The sequence below is a fragment of the Lissotriton vulgaris genome, chromosome 7 (genome assembly GCF_964263255.1).
Source record: "Lissotriton vulgaris chromosome 7, aLisVul1.2, whole genome shotgun sequence".
Lineage (NCBI taxonomy): Eukaryota > Metazoa > Chordata > Amphibia > Caudata > Salamandridae > Lissotriton > Lissotriton vulgaris.
In genome coordinates, this window is record NC_141695.1 from 169,498,595 (window position 1) to 169,515,772 (window position 17,178).

General features: G+C 45.5%; 1 protein-coding gene and 1 long non-coding RNA gene across 2 annotated transcripts in view; both read right to left on the reverse strand.

The window, feature by feature from the left end:
- The window catches only part of LOC147701089 (uncharacterized), a 546,834-nt gene that overhangs the window by 333,117 nt on the left and 196,539 nt on the right, over window positions 1-17,178 (reverse strand).
- The window catches only part of LOC147701091 (uncharacterized), an 84,281-nt gene that overhangs the window by 50,019 nt on the left and 17,084 nt on the right, over window positions 1-17,178 (reverse strand). The window contains exons 2-3 of the long non-coding RNA XR_015297431.1: window positions 11,089-11,139; window positions 7,076-7,194 (exon numbers count right to left, since the gene is read on the reverse strand). This is a non-coding gene — a long non-coding RNA (uncharacterized LOC147701091). The remainder of the gene's footprint in view (window positions 1-7,075; window positions 7,195-11,088; window positions 11,140-17,178) is intronic.

Sequence of the window (17,178 nt, forward strand, 5' to 3'; positions counted from 1 at the left end):
ATGAGGGAGAGAGGGACCATTTGATGCTGAGAGCAGAAGGTACATGATTCAATTTGGAAAGCTGTGCTAATTCATGTTATTGTAGTATCATCCCGAGTAGCCAATGAGAGATTCCTTCCAAAGGTATTCATAGGAGAGTGATCGTCGTTGATAAGCGGCGTTAATGAGAGCATCAGGCGGAAGCCTGATGTGTAGATCCGCCGGATTGTGGATCGGGTTGTAAGTAAGCGAGCACTGGAGAGACCAGTGTGTAGGTCCGCCGGATTGTGGACCAGATAAAAAGAGAGCACTGGGGCTGCAGCTCAGTGTGTATGGCACGCCGGATTGCGTGTCAAGTGAGCACTGAGGGTGATCAGTGTGTATGGCATGCCGGATTGCGTGTCGAGTGAGCACTGATGGTGATCAGTGTGTAATGGCACATAATCAGAACTGCCCCAGGGTAGAGTAGTCTGGGCCTAAATAAGTTGGTATGAATGGGATATTTTAGAAAACCTATGCATGTGTATTGCTATTTTCCCCATCCTTAGGTATGAGATGTACATACATATACATATACCCATTGTAAATACGTTCTAAGGAGGGAGGTGATTACGTTCCGACTGGGTTGGAGGGGTTCTTAGGAGCTGATCCCATCTGGCTCGAGAATCCGGTCGTTACATGCGCCCATCTTGCTGATCGCCAGGCAACGCCCCCCCTCCCTAGGGATTAGCCTTCTAGTGATGAAAGCCAGTAGCTGATCTTGACCTTGGGCATGTTTTTGGGATAGCACTGCTCCTATACCATGTTCCGAGGCATCAGTCTGTACAATGAATTACTTGACATAATCTGTAGATTTTAGAACAGCTGCAGAGCACATTCCTTCCTTCAGCGTGTCACAAGCCTTTAGACAGCTTAAAGTCCAGTTCACTATTTGTGGGGATTCTTTTTGAAGTCAGGTCTTTGAGGGGTGCCACAATGGTGCCATAATCCCTCTCAAACCTCCTATAGTACCAGGGAAGCCAAGGAAGGCCCTCACTTCAGTCTGGGTAGTTGGAGCCACCCAGTCCAGAATGGTCTAGATCTTGGGATGTAAGGGTTGAACCTGGTCTCCACTAACAAGGTGACCCAAGTATGAAACCTTTCCCTGCCCTATCTGGCACTTGCATGCCTTGATAATGAGGCCGGCACTTCTCAGAGACCCCGGTACTTTCCTAGGGTGGATCAGGTGATCCTTCCAGGTGGAGCTAAAGACAGCAATATTGTGTAGAAATGCTGCACTGCACTCAGGATTACAATCCAGCAAGAGCTTAGTTCACCAACCTTTGAAAAGAGGCAGATGCATTTTTCAAACCAAAGGGAATTAGAGTGAACTGAAAATACCCATTTGAGATTGAAAATGCAGATATTTCTTTTGCTCCTGCAGTCGTCAGACCTATCTGCCAGTACTCTGATGTGAGATCAAACATACTCAGATACTTGGCTGCTCCCAATCTGTCAATAAGTTCATCTGCCCATGGAGTTTGGTATGCATCGCTTTTGGTCACAGCATTCACGCCCCAATAGTCCTCACAAAACCTCATTTCTTTCTTACCATCCTGGTTATGAGGCTTGGGGATTAAGACAACTGGGCAGGTCCAGGGGCTCTCAGAAGGCTTTAGAACTCCCAATTCCAGCATCATGCTTTCTTCAGCTTTGATGCTCTCTTTCACATGTTCAGTCTGCCTGTATGTTTTATTCTAGAAAGGTAGGCTTTCATCAGCATCTACATCATGGATACACCAGCGAGTCTGGCCAGAGGTCAAAAAGAAGAGGTCAGCAAACTGATTTAGGACTTGTCTGCAATCAGCCTCCTGATGGGCAGGTAGGGTGTCTGACAAGACTACACCTTCCACTGACCCACCTTTTGGATTGCTGTACAGGTCAGGGACAGGTTCGCTCTTTGCTTCCTGATCCTCATCTGTAACCATGAGCATGGTCAGATCTGCCATGTCATAGTAGGGTGGGAGGCAGTTGACATGTATGACCCTCTTATGACTCCTGTCAGAGCCAGGGTCTACCAGGTAGGTGACCGCCCCTTTTCTTTCTAGGATAGGGTAGGGTCCACTTTACTTACCTTGCAGAGCCCTAGGAGCCAAAGGCCCCAAACCCCACACCATCTGCCCTGGCTGGAACTCAACCATAGCAGCCTTTTGGCATTACCAGAGCTTCTGCAGCTAGGCTGTCCTCAATGTTTTTGCTTGCTTTTTCCACGTACTCATACATACTGGAGCAAACGCCAAGCACATAGTCCACTATATCTTGCAATGGTCAACAAGAGCTTTCTCCAATCCCTCCTTCACAAGGCACAGTGGTCCCCACAGGAAATCCCAAACAGAAGCTAAAATAAGGAGGACCCCACTCCTTTCTGTGGACCTTCCCAATAGGCAAAAAGCAGGCAGGGAAGTAAGACATCCCATCTTCTTTTGAGTTTTTCAGGAAGTCCACCGATCATGCCCTTCATGGTCTTGTTAAATCTTTCAACAAGGCCATTACACATAGGTTTGGCCACACTGACCAGGACGTATGCAGCGGGGGATTGGAGGTCCCACATTTCGACCCCTAATATTATGCCGTTCAATTGCAACATGCAGCTCGATCGCTCAACACAGTCCCTAGTTGGGAAATGCAGCTCTCGGCAGGAATGGTGGACGCTGGTTGTCTTCCAGAGCTGTTAATAGAGGAATAAGGTACACCGAGAGATACTCCATATATTGTGTGACAGACGGCCAGAGTATGGCAATGGTTTGTAGTGAGAGTACTTAAGCGCACACCATTCCATAGGGAGCTCCCAATCTGGATATTAAAACCAATCAGGCAGATGGCACTCAGTATGTCCTTCTGGGCATGGAGTGAGGGGGATGCGAGCAATAGGGTGAATTGTACCCAGATGAGTCTTATCCCCTTTAAACATGCCCGCAAAGAGTTTGGTCTAAGCCAGGGGCAATTTTTACAGCATGCGGGCTTGGCAGACACAAACAGGCACACCTGGCCATGCTATCCGACAACTCCGCCGCAAACTCAAACCCTTGAGATACTGCTAACGTATGGAGCGTGTAGAACCCTAAGTATGCATCTTTACAGAACAATGCAATCAGATACAGTAGGCACTACACAAGGGCCTTACATTCCAATGGAAGATCAAGACTGGCAGCGGGCCTGTGAGCTAATTCGCATGGTTTCTAGTAATGCCCATTTTCGACTAATACATTATAATTTTCTGCAAAGAACCTACTTAACGCACACAACACCTTCATCGAATGGTCGGGTCTTGCCCAGATATTTGCTTGCGCTGCAACACTGTGGGGCCTGATTTCTTACATTAACCATGGTCCTGCAATGAAATACACTCCTTCAGGCAACTAGCTGTTGAAGAAATGGTGCATGCCACATAACTAAGTTTTGAGCTGACACCCAAATACTGTTTATTAGGCCTATTTAGATGCCAGAAGGGCGCAAGATAACCTATACATTTGGTCAGTCGCCTATGGAACTGGCATGACGTAGAATTGCAATCACATGGCTGCCCCAGATTGCCCAAACGATTGCGCTCTGGCATAGAGATGGGCCTCTTCTTCTATGGCAGATGCTTCTATCTCGTCTTGCTCAGATTCTTCCCCAAAGATATCCAGAGTGTATTGAATGCTTTGACGCTGCCTCTCTCGTCATCGAGCCTGATGATCGGGTAGAGTCCTCTTGGACCGAAACGACTTACAAGCATCGCAGTCTTCCTCCTTTTGCTCCGGAGAGAGGCATAGGTTACAAACTTGATGTACGTCGGTGCGAGGGTACTTGGCATGGCACCCAGGACAGAAATAGAATGGAGTCCATTCCATTTGCAGATGGCTGGCCCGATGGTTGCCCACGAGGTTTTCTATCGGAAATGTAGAGTTTGTCGATCTATTTGAAACGCAGGGAATAGGGAAACGGGTACTGAAACAATACAGTTGAGGGTAGAGTGGACTGCGGGGAACCCAAAGAGCGGTTTCGGAGCCCAGCAATACACATCCGAACCCGTTTGGGGTAAAAAACAATCTATCAATGGAGTCAATGCCCATACGCACTATCACCGAAAGGTGGAGTCACCTTACCTCGTGACTGGAAAGACTTCTTCAAAGAAAAACAACTTGCAAGCATCCAGATCCAACACAAGATGGCAGGAGTATGTAAAGCATGTGCAGCTACAGCACACAAGCCTCGAACAGAGGATTAATGGCCCCAAATCCCTGCCGTGGTATCTTGTCATGTTGTGGCTGAGGGTGCCATGTGATGTGGCAGACTATAGTGCTTGGTGTGATTTGGTCATTTTTGATAAGGTGGAGTGCTGAATAGTTAGGCAAATTTAGATTTTCTTTGTTTATGGGATCGTGTGAAATAAGTGCGGTACCTACTGTATTTTGTAAATAAATTACATTGCTAATATACCATAAGGATGTGGGGTGAGTGTTATTAGGGCAGAAGCCTTGACGATTATATGCAGAATAACAGGTCTGGGAGGTCACTACTGACAAGAGCAGGTTAGCAGCTGCACAGGCCTTGGGCCTTGATCCTATTGAGGATAATATGTGACGTGCCACTGGTGACTGGAGCTGGCTAGCAACAACGCTGGCCTCTGGTATTTATTACAAGCAGGGTAACAATACATGTCAATATTGACTGGAACTGGTTGGCAGTAGAGTTGACCTCTGGTTTTGAATATTAAAAGGATTTAAGGAACAGGGGTCACTACTGACTGGAGTTACTTAGCAGGATAATAGGTCTCAGGGGGCCAATACTGACTGAAGCTGGTTAGTATGAGCACTAGTCCCAAGGTGCTACTAATGACTCAAGTTGGCTAGAATGATAACAGGTCCCAGGGGCCAGTACTAACAGGAGCTGGCTAGTAGGCTTTCATACCGGTCCAAGGGGCCACTACTGACTGGAGCTATCTAAAAGAATAACAGGCCCAAGGGTGGTGGGGGTGCGAGTGGCACCAGTGACCAGAGTTGGCTATAAGCATTGACGACCTTTGGTATTGATTAAGTGCAGGATTCCAGGTCACAGGAGGCACTGCTGAATACGGCTGGCTAACAGCAAAGGTAGCCTCTAGGAAGAAGGACTTGAGAAAGCATAACTGGATATACTGGTTTCTTTAATATTGATAATTGGTTACACGTGAATGCCATAATGTGCATTGATATATTGCATTACCAAATTACAATATTCTTATATTAATTTGATGTGACTGTTCGCCTTAATATGCCTGCAAAGTTACATGATTCTATTAGGGGCCAGAACCCTTTTATTTAGTGATGTCAATCAGCACACTTTCCTGCATCTTGTAGTAAATGTAATATTGACAAACAGAAGTGTTATTTCCAGAAACAGTGAATTCTGCAGCTTGTCTGTGTATCTTTTATCTGCACCTCATGGACTCCTCACATTCCTCTCGAGAGAAGATCCTGCCTCCTACTCATTAGTGTTGTTTTAGTAACTGTTTCTATCACGTGTTCATGTTTCATTGACTTGTATAAGGAGAAAAGTGTCTAAAAATGCATTGTGTAGCATTAGCATTATATACTCCAACTTGCTCTAGGGTGGATGCTCTCGTCCATTGCAAAGACAATTGTCACTTGTTAGTTTGCTTGGCCTTTTGCTATTTTTGCATTAAATTTATGATAGATTTGTTGGCCTCCAGGTGTGTTTTGTTTTATTTTACTTAGCACAAGAGATGCTGAGGAAAATAACAGTCTGGTATACACATTCTTCATATAAATCAACTCACAGTATACTGTTCTGGAGGTTCAGTCCCACCGGCATTATCTCTAACTGAACGGCCTAGGAAGCATGTGCTTTTCAAACCAGTTGCCTTCAGATGCGGCGTCCTCGCTATTGGATAAGTCAGTTTGTCCTGAATTTTATGAGGGTTACCGTATCTAGTGCACTCTGTTAGACAGTGCTCACCTGTGGTAGGAAGATGTTAATAGGCACCTTATCACCTATGCACGGTGCAGGGCTTTGAGTTACAGAGCTCCTCACGCTGTGGAGAAGATTAGGTCACATTTACCCATTTTCCCATATTTGGTCCTGATAAAATGCCAACAGATTGCTCCATGACTACACAAGGCATGAAAAAAGTTGACCTGAAGTATAGACCCCAGCTTATCAGCAGGTCCATAGGTGATCGACACTTTCACACAGTGATAGGGGCCATTAGTTCCTCAATTTCTCTGCCACTGTTTTTAATCTCAACATGGACCAGGAAGATCGCATTAACTATATTGCAGCAACTGGCCAATAGCTGATCTTATATTCAGACTTTCACCAATCTCACATCTTATGACACAACATCCTCTGTCCCTCTATGCTCATCCGGCGTACTTCTTAAAAGATCTGCGACAAAGTGCCCTCTAGTGGTGCCCGCCAGGCATTGTAGCGCCGGCCTGGTGAGGAGTATAGCCCAATGATGAAGCATGTCATCTTTAGGTGAGTGAACGCAACTTGTCTTAAAAGCACATGCTTCCTAGGGTGTCTGCGTTCAGTGGAGAAGTGTGGCTCACTGGTTAGAGCAGGCAGACCCTGAAGCAGAGGTCAGACCCGGGACCAGGGTTCAATTCCCGACGCGGCAGGGTCTTGAGCTCAAATGTCCATGGACTTGATAATTCTCGCTTCGGTGCCTGACCTAATCATGGGTTCACACTCTGCAACTCTGGGCATTAAGCTTGCTTAATCTCCACAACGGCCCCCGCGGCGGGATGCCTGGCTTTCACCTTGGGGATGCCCGCCAGGGGCTATCTCACAGGGAAAAGCCAGGACGGGTTCCCAAGGCAAGCGCCGAGATGCCTCCGGGTAGTCGAGCGCTATATAAGAACATACAAAAAAAAAAAAAAAAGTTACAGATAATGTCGCTGGGACTGAACCTCTGGAACAGTATACTGTGATTTGACTGTTTTATTTTAACAAATGTACATAGCAGATATTGCCCCTTCCTTGTTTCACAAAAATGATCGGATACCTGCCTCGGAGCGCACTTCTTACAGACGAGTATGGGGTTATCATGTTGCTGCTACAAGCTCCTTACCTGTACAAGTTATCGGGAACGATGCAGGGGCAGACCCAAACCAGTCACATGTGGAGATCAATGACAAATACTGAAGAATTAGCAGAGCTTCCAAGCTGGTGACCATTACTTAATTGACCCTGAAAATAAAAGACACGTTTTTAGTATTCTGGTGACTCATGACCATAAAAAACAAAGGTTATAAATTCAATATTGTGTCAAATACTTAAAACATTGAACTGGATGGCTGAATCGGATGTTGTCCCAGGTCATGTCTGACACCTTCCACCACTATTGATTATAGGACTTGTAGTTTTGTTTTTCTCATTAAAAGGATGGTCTCTAAAGTCCCAGTGTTCTAAGCGATGTTGGTCAAAATCAGAGGCCTGACGGAGGCTGAAGCATGACATGGCTCTGCTTAGCAGTGAGATGAATGACAGTTCCCCAACCCTTCCATTCTTTGACCTACAGAGGCTCGTTGGCCATTCATAATTTTTTTGAAACGACAAAGAAACTTATATTGCAGCTTGTGTCAACTGAAGAGATAAAACGCCGGGGTGTGTTTCATTAACTACTGACAAACATGAACAATCAAGAACATGAGTTTCTGGAAAACTATCAAGCACCCAATCAGAATCAGCCGCCCTTCACACCCAGGAATTCTTGAGGCTTTGGAGAGGGTGAATTGCACATGGTATAAGAGGAACACTACATCGACTCAAAGCTCACTTCTCAGGGATGTACTGAATTGCCAGCCTCATAGCACACTTAGCCAGCTCTTCACCTCCTCCTCCTCAAACTGTTGACCAGCTATCAGGGAAAATGAGCCTGCAGCAAAGCCTCGCTGGCTTGGTTCCACACCGGACCAGGCAAGGTGGTCAACTCCATACTCTGAGTCAGCAAGCACTCTGGTCGAGCCAGTCCTAACCCCACATGAATGTTTCCCATCAGAACTATTTTAATGGTACTAAGTTTCTGCCAAATGATTGAGTCAAAAATTGAAAATTTTTACTATGAAGTGCTGAAAGAGAAATCATGAAGCATTATTTCTTTAAAGCAGCAAATCATGTATGTATGTAGTTTCCAGGATAAGCAAATGATGGTAATGAAATGTAAACCGCAGCATTAAGGTCACACACCACAACATCTTTCCCTTTAAACCGAAGATAACAGCCTACAATAACAAGCATTTGCAATGCAATAGGTCTTGCATTAGGAAAGTTTGAGTTATTGGTATTGTAAATGACAAATTTTTAATTATTGTGTTGGTTTTGAAAATAGCGAAATTAATAGGTTTGTCATTTACAATGCCAATAGTTTTAACTTTCGCAAACGCGACACCTATAGCATTTGTAATGCAATATGTGTTGTATTTACAGGACTTAGATGTATTAATATTACAAATAACAATGGCTTTTATTTTTTTAATAATTAATACTTAGATACAAGTTATTGTAATTTATAATGGCAATAGCTTAAACTTTTGTAAATAACTTTTGGGAAGATTATGTTCAGTGTATTTTATTGTGATGAAAATCCAAGAACAGAAGTGAAATATTAACATCTTTTTGTGACATTTGTAATAAAGCTTGAAACATTGAAAGAACATATTAGAACCAGTTGTTGTTGAATGGTTGCACAGAGTGATGCTGTGGCCTTCAGTGGTGCTGAGTGATGCTGTGGCCTTCAGTGGTAACCATGCACTAATCGCATGTAATACGTACAGTTTGGGCGACATGAAATCAAGGCGACCATAACTCAAAAGCAGAGTTGCTTCTCTTGGTTTGTGAAATTTGAATATACTGCTGTTTGTTCAGCAGCAACAACCAAACACGAATGGTGAATATTCATGTGCTAATGCAACAACCTGTACTTTTTCAAACACAACTGTGCAAATACAGCAAGCGAGACTTTTTAAACACGAATGCTGGCTATTAATGTGCAAATGCGCTGTGCATCTGAAGACACCACCCGGTCTGCAGCTGATGCGTGCATATTGCTCACCTCACACTGAACATGGGCCTCTCACACATGGGCATGACTTGCACAGCATGTATATGGCGCCCCTCGATGCATCCCCATCTAATGTGGGGCCCCCTAGCCACCAGCAACTGCATGATGGAACTTAAGAGCCGTCTGTCTCTGGGGCTGACAGGCCCAGACATGCAGAGATGCGGATTAAAAAACTGAGCATTTCTGCAGTTGTTGCATGTCCTGGCCAGTCATTCTATAGCATGCACACTGATTTTGAGCTCTTTTTCAAACACCACCGATTTAACCAGGTATGGGATCTGTAGAACAGGTAACGTGTTTTGTCCAAGATCACACAGCATTGCTGAAGTGGGAAGGCATTATTAGAAGGGTCTTCCCCATGAGCCACAATCGTCAAGCTAACACAAATCGCACGTAGAATTCAGTCATAGACTACAAATGTAGAACAACTTCCGGGAAATGTAAGCTGCAGGATACATCGAGAAAAACAGACGTGGACAAACTGCATATCTGACATGGGGCAAAGGTCAGTGCTCGAGGCTCGATTGTAAACACCATCTCGGGCACACAGAGGCGCAGATCGGAGCAGCTGGCATGGAGCGCGCGTGGCCAGATGTGAGGGAAAGAAAGGTAGAAGTGATACTGGCAGACGAGCTGCATCAGTGCAGATGTAGCACTAAAGCACGCGCCAAACACCGCGAAGAACAGGCGCTTCCTTTTTTATCCGGTTCAATGTACTCATTGAATTGCTCTCGAAAGAATGAAACGTAGCGCACTGATAGTTCATTAGGATTTTAAGAGCCCCAGACATGCTACTCGATTGATGGATGCATCTTGGCCACCATTACTAAAGGCCAGCCCTGCTCCTCGGAAGGATGAAAGGCTGAGTTGCTGTACGGGGATCTCAGCGCTGAGTGGCTACGCTAGAGGCGCCACCTTACCTCCTCCGTGCAGAGCCGACATTCCTTCTGCAGCGTCTCCGTCCGCAGTCCAACAGTTTATCCCAAACAACCCCTGGCACTGGCACCCACTTACTTTACTCAAACACACTGGAAAGTGAACCCCCTTGCGGCCAGAAACCTGCCTTCAAGGCAAAGGCGAGGAAGCACCCCGTAGTGCAAACGTGGCGCAAGGATAGTTCATTACAGTCCAAATGCTAATCAATATTTTAAATGGGTCTGAGCACCTGGATCCAATTCTCATCTGTAAAAATAAATTATCACCGCCGACGGGCCCGAGATTCCAGAGGAAACGCTGTGCCCGCCTCCCTGCTCAGGGCGCGCTGCCATTGGCGGACCCCTGAGGCAGGAAGCCAGGCAACGGGAGAGAAGACGTAGGCCGGGCCAGAAGAAAGAAGGAAGTCCCGCCTGCTGCTGGGCTATGATTGGCTGCCCGCCGGGATGGAGCAAAGAAGCAGAGTCCTCCCGCGGCCCGGGGCTCCCGTGAGCTAGGGAGAGACCCGGGGCCGCCCCAGAGAAGAGAAATCCTGCGTAGCTGGTGAGTGGGGTCCGGTGCTGGTGTGTGTGTGTGTATGTGTGCGTGTATGTGTGCGATTGCGGCGGCGGCGGGGGGAGGGGGGTCTTTGTATGTGTGCGTGCCTGCGTGTACTCTCGTGTGTGGGCGGCGGCGGCGCGGGGGGGTGCTGGGGAGGTGTAGTGTGTGCCTGTATGTGTGCGCTCGTGTCTGCCTGCGTGTGCATGTGTTGTGAACAGCCTGCTCTCTGTGTGTGTGTGTAGGTGCGGCGGCGGCGACGGGGGGGGGGGAGGGGAGGAGGTATGGCTGTGACTGTGATGTGCGCATGCATGAGTGTGCACGTGCACACAGTGTAATCCAGCCAAGAGAAGCTCGTGGCAGTTTCCTGTCCTCCATTCCCCCGAGTCAGATAACTATAAGTCTCCACCCTGGACGCATCCTTCGGATGCGAATTCCAGGGCGAGACCTAAAAAACTAACCAAAAAGCAACAAAACTAGAAAATGCATTTCCAAATGCTTCAAAAGAGAAACAGTTAATACAAATGAACAATATTAAACTTTGTTGGTACCTTAGTAATGTGTTTACTTCTTGGCTTCACTCCATCTGCAGCAATAACGCTCTGAAAGGAGAAAATACTGCTTTGAGTCTCAGAGTCGTCAGTGTTACTGATCTCAGTCACGAAGACTGCGGTGTCGGAAGATAACTTTCTCTTATTTGGCTTTATTGTTCCACCAATCACGCCATCGCTTTTAGCAGACACGCTACTGTCAGCAGCATCATAACTTCAAGCAGATCAGCCAAGCGGATATCACCACTCACATTGGGTGAACAGACTTGTCTCTGCTACGTACATCCACTCTGTTTTCAAATTTGCTTGGGGCTGTCAAAATGCAAAGAGCTGCAATATATTCCTCACACTTTCCTGACTACGTTATTTTAAAAGGGTGTGACATTCAAGCGTGATCCTTGGTTCATCTGCAAGCTGAATATTTTTAGAGGTTCTATTGCCACACAATACTAGTCCCATATTCCAGTTTGTCCACAGGGTGTTTCAACCCTGGTAGGTTATCAACTGCCTGTTTTGCAGATAATTTCAGATAGTTTCTGTAAGAAACTGAATTATTATTTGTGGTAGATGAGGAACAATCACAACCGTTGTCAGAGTGAACTTTCAAAGCCATTCAATTAACCTAGGATCAACCCCCTGGTACCTAAACACCGAACAGGAGGCTTAACTTAATGTAATATGTAAAATATTTATAAAGAAACCAAAAAAGTAAAAGTCAAAATGACACTAAAATGACAAAATTCAATAGGGGAATAAGATATGAACTGTAACGCTGTAAGAATCACATGGTGTCAATGGATGAGAGGCCCGGGCATGGATTAGTCTCTCTGGAGCTGACTGCTAAGTCAGCGGAAACCGGAGGCCATGGCCTGCAAGCACATAGTGCAGGAATTACCTGCAGTGGTCCAAGAAGACATCTAGTGCTCCAGGCTCAGATAGGGCTGCTGGCCTACAGGGGGATTCACGGCAGGTTCGGGCGCAAAGTGCTTAGAGTATTGAGAACAAGCAGCAGATGCCCAGCAGGGCAATAGCAGACAGTCGAAGGCAGCAAGGCCCGGACGAGACTGAAAGGGAGTGATACCTCTGGCCCTCACCATCATGCAACAGCGTAGTGGAGCTCAGCGGGAGGACAACCCGATGACAGCCACCCACTGGGCTGGGACCCCCGTGACAAGGCAGGCCGATCTGGTGATGTGGTAAGAGATGTAGGAGCCATGTCCTCAGCGAGAAGCAAGAAGGATCAGAATCTAAAAAAGATACTGACCAAGCTCCCGATGACCGGCAGCAGAGAAGGGAGGCTCTCCCCAATGACACAAATCAGCCAAGATGCAGACACCTCTGAAGCCCCAGTTACCCACGCCTTTTTAGAGTCGCTATTCGGTGCATTACGAGGCGACTTGCAGACGCTGAAAAGGGAAATAGCGGGGAGATGAAGGAGATAACCAATGGAGGCCACACGTTCCTAAATGCAAATAAACACTATTGGGTATGGGCTCCCAATCAGCAAGGCCAAGCCACAGCCTAATGTATCAATAAACAAAGAACGCCAATGCTGCCCTTAGATAATTCTCAACATATCAACATCTCACAATCGATTCAAACATAAAGTGAGGGGATCAATGTCTCTTGAATGAATCTTCAATTTTATTGATTGTTTTACTTCATTTGGAATTTTTTTTTAGTTTTCTCTAAATCTTTTTTCAGTTTGCAAAAACATATAACATGCAAAATATGGAACACATTATGTACACTTAAAACACTCCCCAACCAACACTCACACATACACTCAGTTGTGAATCACAATCAACCACTCTCAATCACTCTCTACAATACAAAAGTACATACTAACAATTCTTCAAAGTTCAATATAAATCATATCTCCATTAGTGCCATAGACATTCCTTTCAGCCTATTTGTAAATTTTTATAAGAAATTCAAAAATTCTTTCATGTTCTTATGGCATCATACAATACAGGGTCTACGCGTTTCGAACTCTTCCTATTTTTCGAGTTCTCATCAGGACCACACTGTAAAAATGAAAATGGGGGAGATCTGAGTTGGATTCTAATTTTAGACCATATCTCAAAGCTAACAAGTGGCTCAACATCCGTCTCTTGACCTCTTACCTTTGTATCAATGTAACCCAATCAATAAATCGTAGTCATCTTAGTACCCGGCGTAGGAACACCTAAACAACAGTAACACAGAAAGGCTCAGCCGAGCTATTCAAAAGTGTTCTCTATTTAACTACAATGTTGCACACTCACATATTCTCACTCACCGGTGTGTCTTGTTTGATGTACCACCTCTCTGTGAATGGACAGAGATTTCTTATTAGGCACAAGTCGGATCTTATTTATGTGAAAGCAAAGAGCCGCGAAAAAAGTCGCTCTTACCTCGATTAGTTTTGGTGTTAGCGGGGGTTGTTGTTGAATATGCAGGTTTTTCTCCTAAAATGATAAGGAATCCTATTACTACTTGCTACTTGACGTCATTAAAAGAGTCCGAACTTGGTGTGTTAATTCTCACATTACCTTAAGGATAAGGAATCAATGAAGGGACCCGGAGTGAATTATTTCATGGTGTCCTGAAATGACAAAACGGAGTATCCATGTCATTTCCTATTACTTGCGAGGTGACCCTAGAGTAGTCTATTCCTATTGATACCATCGGAAGTTAGTAGTATTACCGTGATTCAGGACTTAGTTCCTCCGTGCTCCGGCTCCTGGGGGTCCGTATGCTCTCCAGTGCTCGTACGGCTCTATCTGTGTAAACGGAGCGTATTTACCTCACTTCCGGGTCGCGCCATCTTGGAGTGGGTTGTTTGTTTATTTTTCCACATCGGTCCAAACATCGACGTGCATTATATTTTCAAATAGCGGAATTATGGAACTAATATAGTAGCCAGGAGGTTGTATATATCATAAAATTAGTTAGGAGGTTGTATATATCATAAAATTAGTTGTGCTAATTGCACGGTGGTGCCGCCATCTTGGAGTGGGTTGGTGAATCGTCTCTGGGTATGTCAAGATAATGATTATTTCTTAATTTATTTCTGATATTGACCTGAAATCAACACATCTACGAAAGTTTGTACATCTCTGAAATTTCATTTAATCCTTCAGTTGCCGGGTTACTAAAGGGGCATTTGAAAGGCATCACTTTCAAACATAAGACAACTTCAGGGAGACATGAAACATTCACCAATTGTAAATCATGTTACGTCATTTATGGGATAACATGTCCATGTGACTTATTGTACGTGGGAAAAACCAATCAGGAGATAAAAACCCGAATCCAACAACATAAATCAAGAATAAAACGTAAGGTTCCTAATGCACCTTTAGTACAACATTGGCTAGCAAAAAATCATCTGGAAACTGATCTCCACTGGACGATGATAACAAAGGTCGAACAAGATAAGAGAGGAGGAGACCTTGAAGCCAAGTTATCACGCTATGAGGCAATGATGATTGTCAAATTCAACTCGGCAACTGAAGGATTAAATGAAATTTCTGAGATGTACAAACTTTCGAATGAGAAGTAAAACAATCAATAAAATTGAAGATTCATTGATCCCCTCACTTTATGTTTGAATCGATTGTGAGATGTTGATATGTTGAGAATTATCTAAGGGCAGCATTGGCGTTCTTTGTTTATTGATACACGTTCCTAAATGGCATAAACATCCCGCCTTATGATAAGGCGGGACGTCGATGCCATTGGAGACCGCATTGCCTCCATCGAGGATCAGGAGCAAGCCCGGGAAGAGGAGGTGGAGCATCTACAGCAAGAGATACTCCGGCTCAAGGCTCAACATAGCGATCTCCAGGCACACACAGAAGCCCTGGAGAATCGGTCTTGGCGAAACAACATCAGCGTTAAGGGAGTTCCCCCCTAAAGAAGAAGGTCCAGACATCACACAATACCTGCAGGGTCTCTTCAGGAGCATACTGGGCGCCCCCACCGGATATTTTGGCTTGCATTCCAGACTTTCAACTAAAAGCGTGTATACTACGTGCTGCCAGGGACAAGCAACGACTAAGATATCAGGCCCACTCCATACCTTTGTACCAGGACCTGGCTCTAATACCTCTTCAAAAGTGTTGGGTGTTCCGAGTGGCAAACACGAGTCTTCGAAATCAAGGAATACCGTATTCTTTGGGTCACCATTTCCGGCTGATTTTCATATGGAAGGGCAACCTCCTCCAGCTCAGATCCATGCAGGACACTTGCCAGGTGCTGGGCATTGAGAATCCAATTCATACACAAAACCTGATCCTGATATCTATAAGCTTTATATTCCTTTTCATCATCTGTTGTTTCGTGTGTGTGGGTTCACTTACTCCTATCACTCACTATGCCTCTTATAACAGACTGTGCTTATCTCTATGATGTCCTCGTAACAACCGTGTGTCTTCCCGTGTGTGTCTGCCCTACTCACTCTCAGGCGCTAATGTGTGTCCTCCAACAAGAGTAAAGGAAAAAGTGTGGGCAGGAGGAAGGAACCTCACGGGAGCAACCACCAGGGAACTGCTGACTGGTACTCGTCAGTATGTTCCACTTCTCATCATCGGCTCCTTCCCACCAAAAAGAAATAGAATTTCAAAAGAGGAAAAATACCAATGGGAAAAATAATAAACAACTCAAAAAAATGTAAATTGATACTTGTATAGCGCACTACTCACCCGCAAGGGTCTCAAGGCGCTTGTAAGAATACCGCTGTGGAACCCATCCTGGGCATCCCCAAGGTGGAGGTCAGGCATCCTTAGCGTTGTGGGGGCCGTTGTGGAGATTAAGCAAGCTATTGCCCAGAGTTGCTGAGTGGTACTCCATGATTGGAATAGGCACCGAGGCGAGAATTATCAGGTCCGTGGAATTTTTGAGCCCAAGACCCGCCGAGGCGGGGAATTGAACCCTGGTCCCGGGCTAGACTTCTGCATCAGGGTCTGCCGCTCTAACCATTGAGGCTTGCTCTCCCCACCTCTGCGAACGGGAACGGGAGCCCGATGAGAGATGGTGTACAGCACTATTGACGGTAAGAAGGCTGGACGACTGGGCAAACATAGGAGCGTGTGAGCATAGTAGAATAAACCCATGTGGGCTATAGAGGCCACACACGCTATGAGTCGCGAGTGGATTAATGGAAAAATGGATAGGCTCACAAAGGGAATTGGAGCAAACTAGTGCGAGAAACCATGCAGGCACTCGTAGCAGTACCTACCAGGGGCATTGAGTACAAGGGATGCATGCACACATGGAAGTTAGGGGCGCGGGTGTTAGGAGCAATCCAACATACACTAACCCAATGCGCATTTGTAGGTTGACAATAAGTGACCGCAGCACACAGAAGGGGATCAACAAAGCGTACAAGTGTATGAAGACCCCAGGTATGCTGGCAGACACCTTTATGAAAGTAAATTACACCGCTTTCCCTGAAACAGTTGGCCCTTATAAAAATGTTAATGATATGGGCAACACACTTATGGTGTCACTCTATGCTTTTATTTTTGTATGTGGTGTCTTTGTGTCTGCAGATTTAACAACTGGCACAGTCCAGAGCAGTATGGCAAAGAAAACCCCCAGCCCTGAAGAAGTTGCCGCCGAAAAAAGAGAGGCAACGAAACATGTTGGCTTCACATACTTCAAAAACGAAGCTCAACTGGAGAGTGTAGTTTTTAATAGGAGAGGTACCCAGCACAGAATAAAGCATATCAGAGAGCCAGGGTAATCTAACTCCATTTTTAAAAGGGTACCAGACTGATTAGCGGTCGTGGCGCCCTAGGGGAGTAGATGCACATGAATGCAATGAGGTTTTCACACTTTTGAGTTGTTTATTATTTTTCCCATTGCTATTTTTCCTCTTTTTAAAGTCTATTTCTTTTTGGTGGGAAGGAGCCGATGATGAGATGTGAAATATACTGACGAGTACCAGTCAGCAGTTCCCTGGTGGTTGCTCCCGTGAGGTTCCTTTCTCCCGCCCACACTTTTTCCTTTACTCTTGTTGGTGGACACACAGTAGCACCTGAGAGTGAGTAGGGCAGACACAAAGGGGAAGACACACGGTTGTTACGAGGACATCATAGAGAT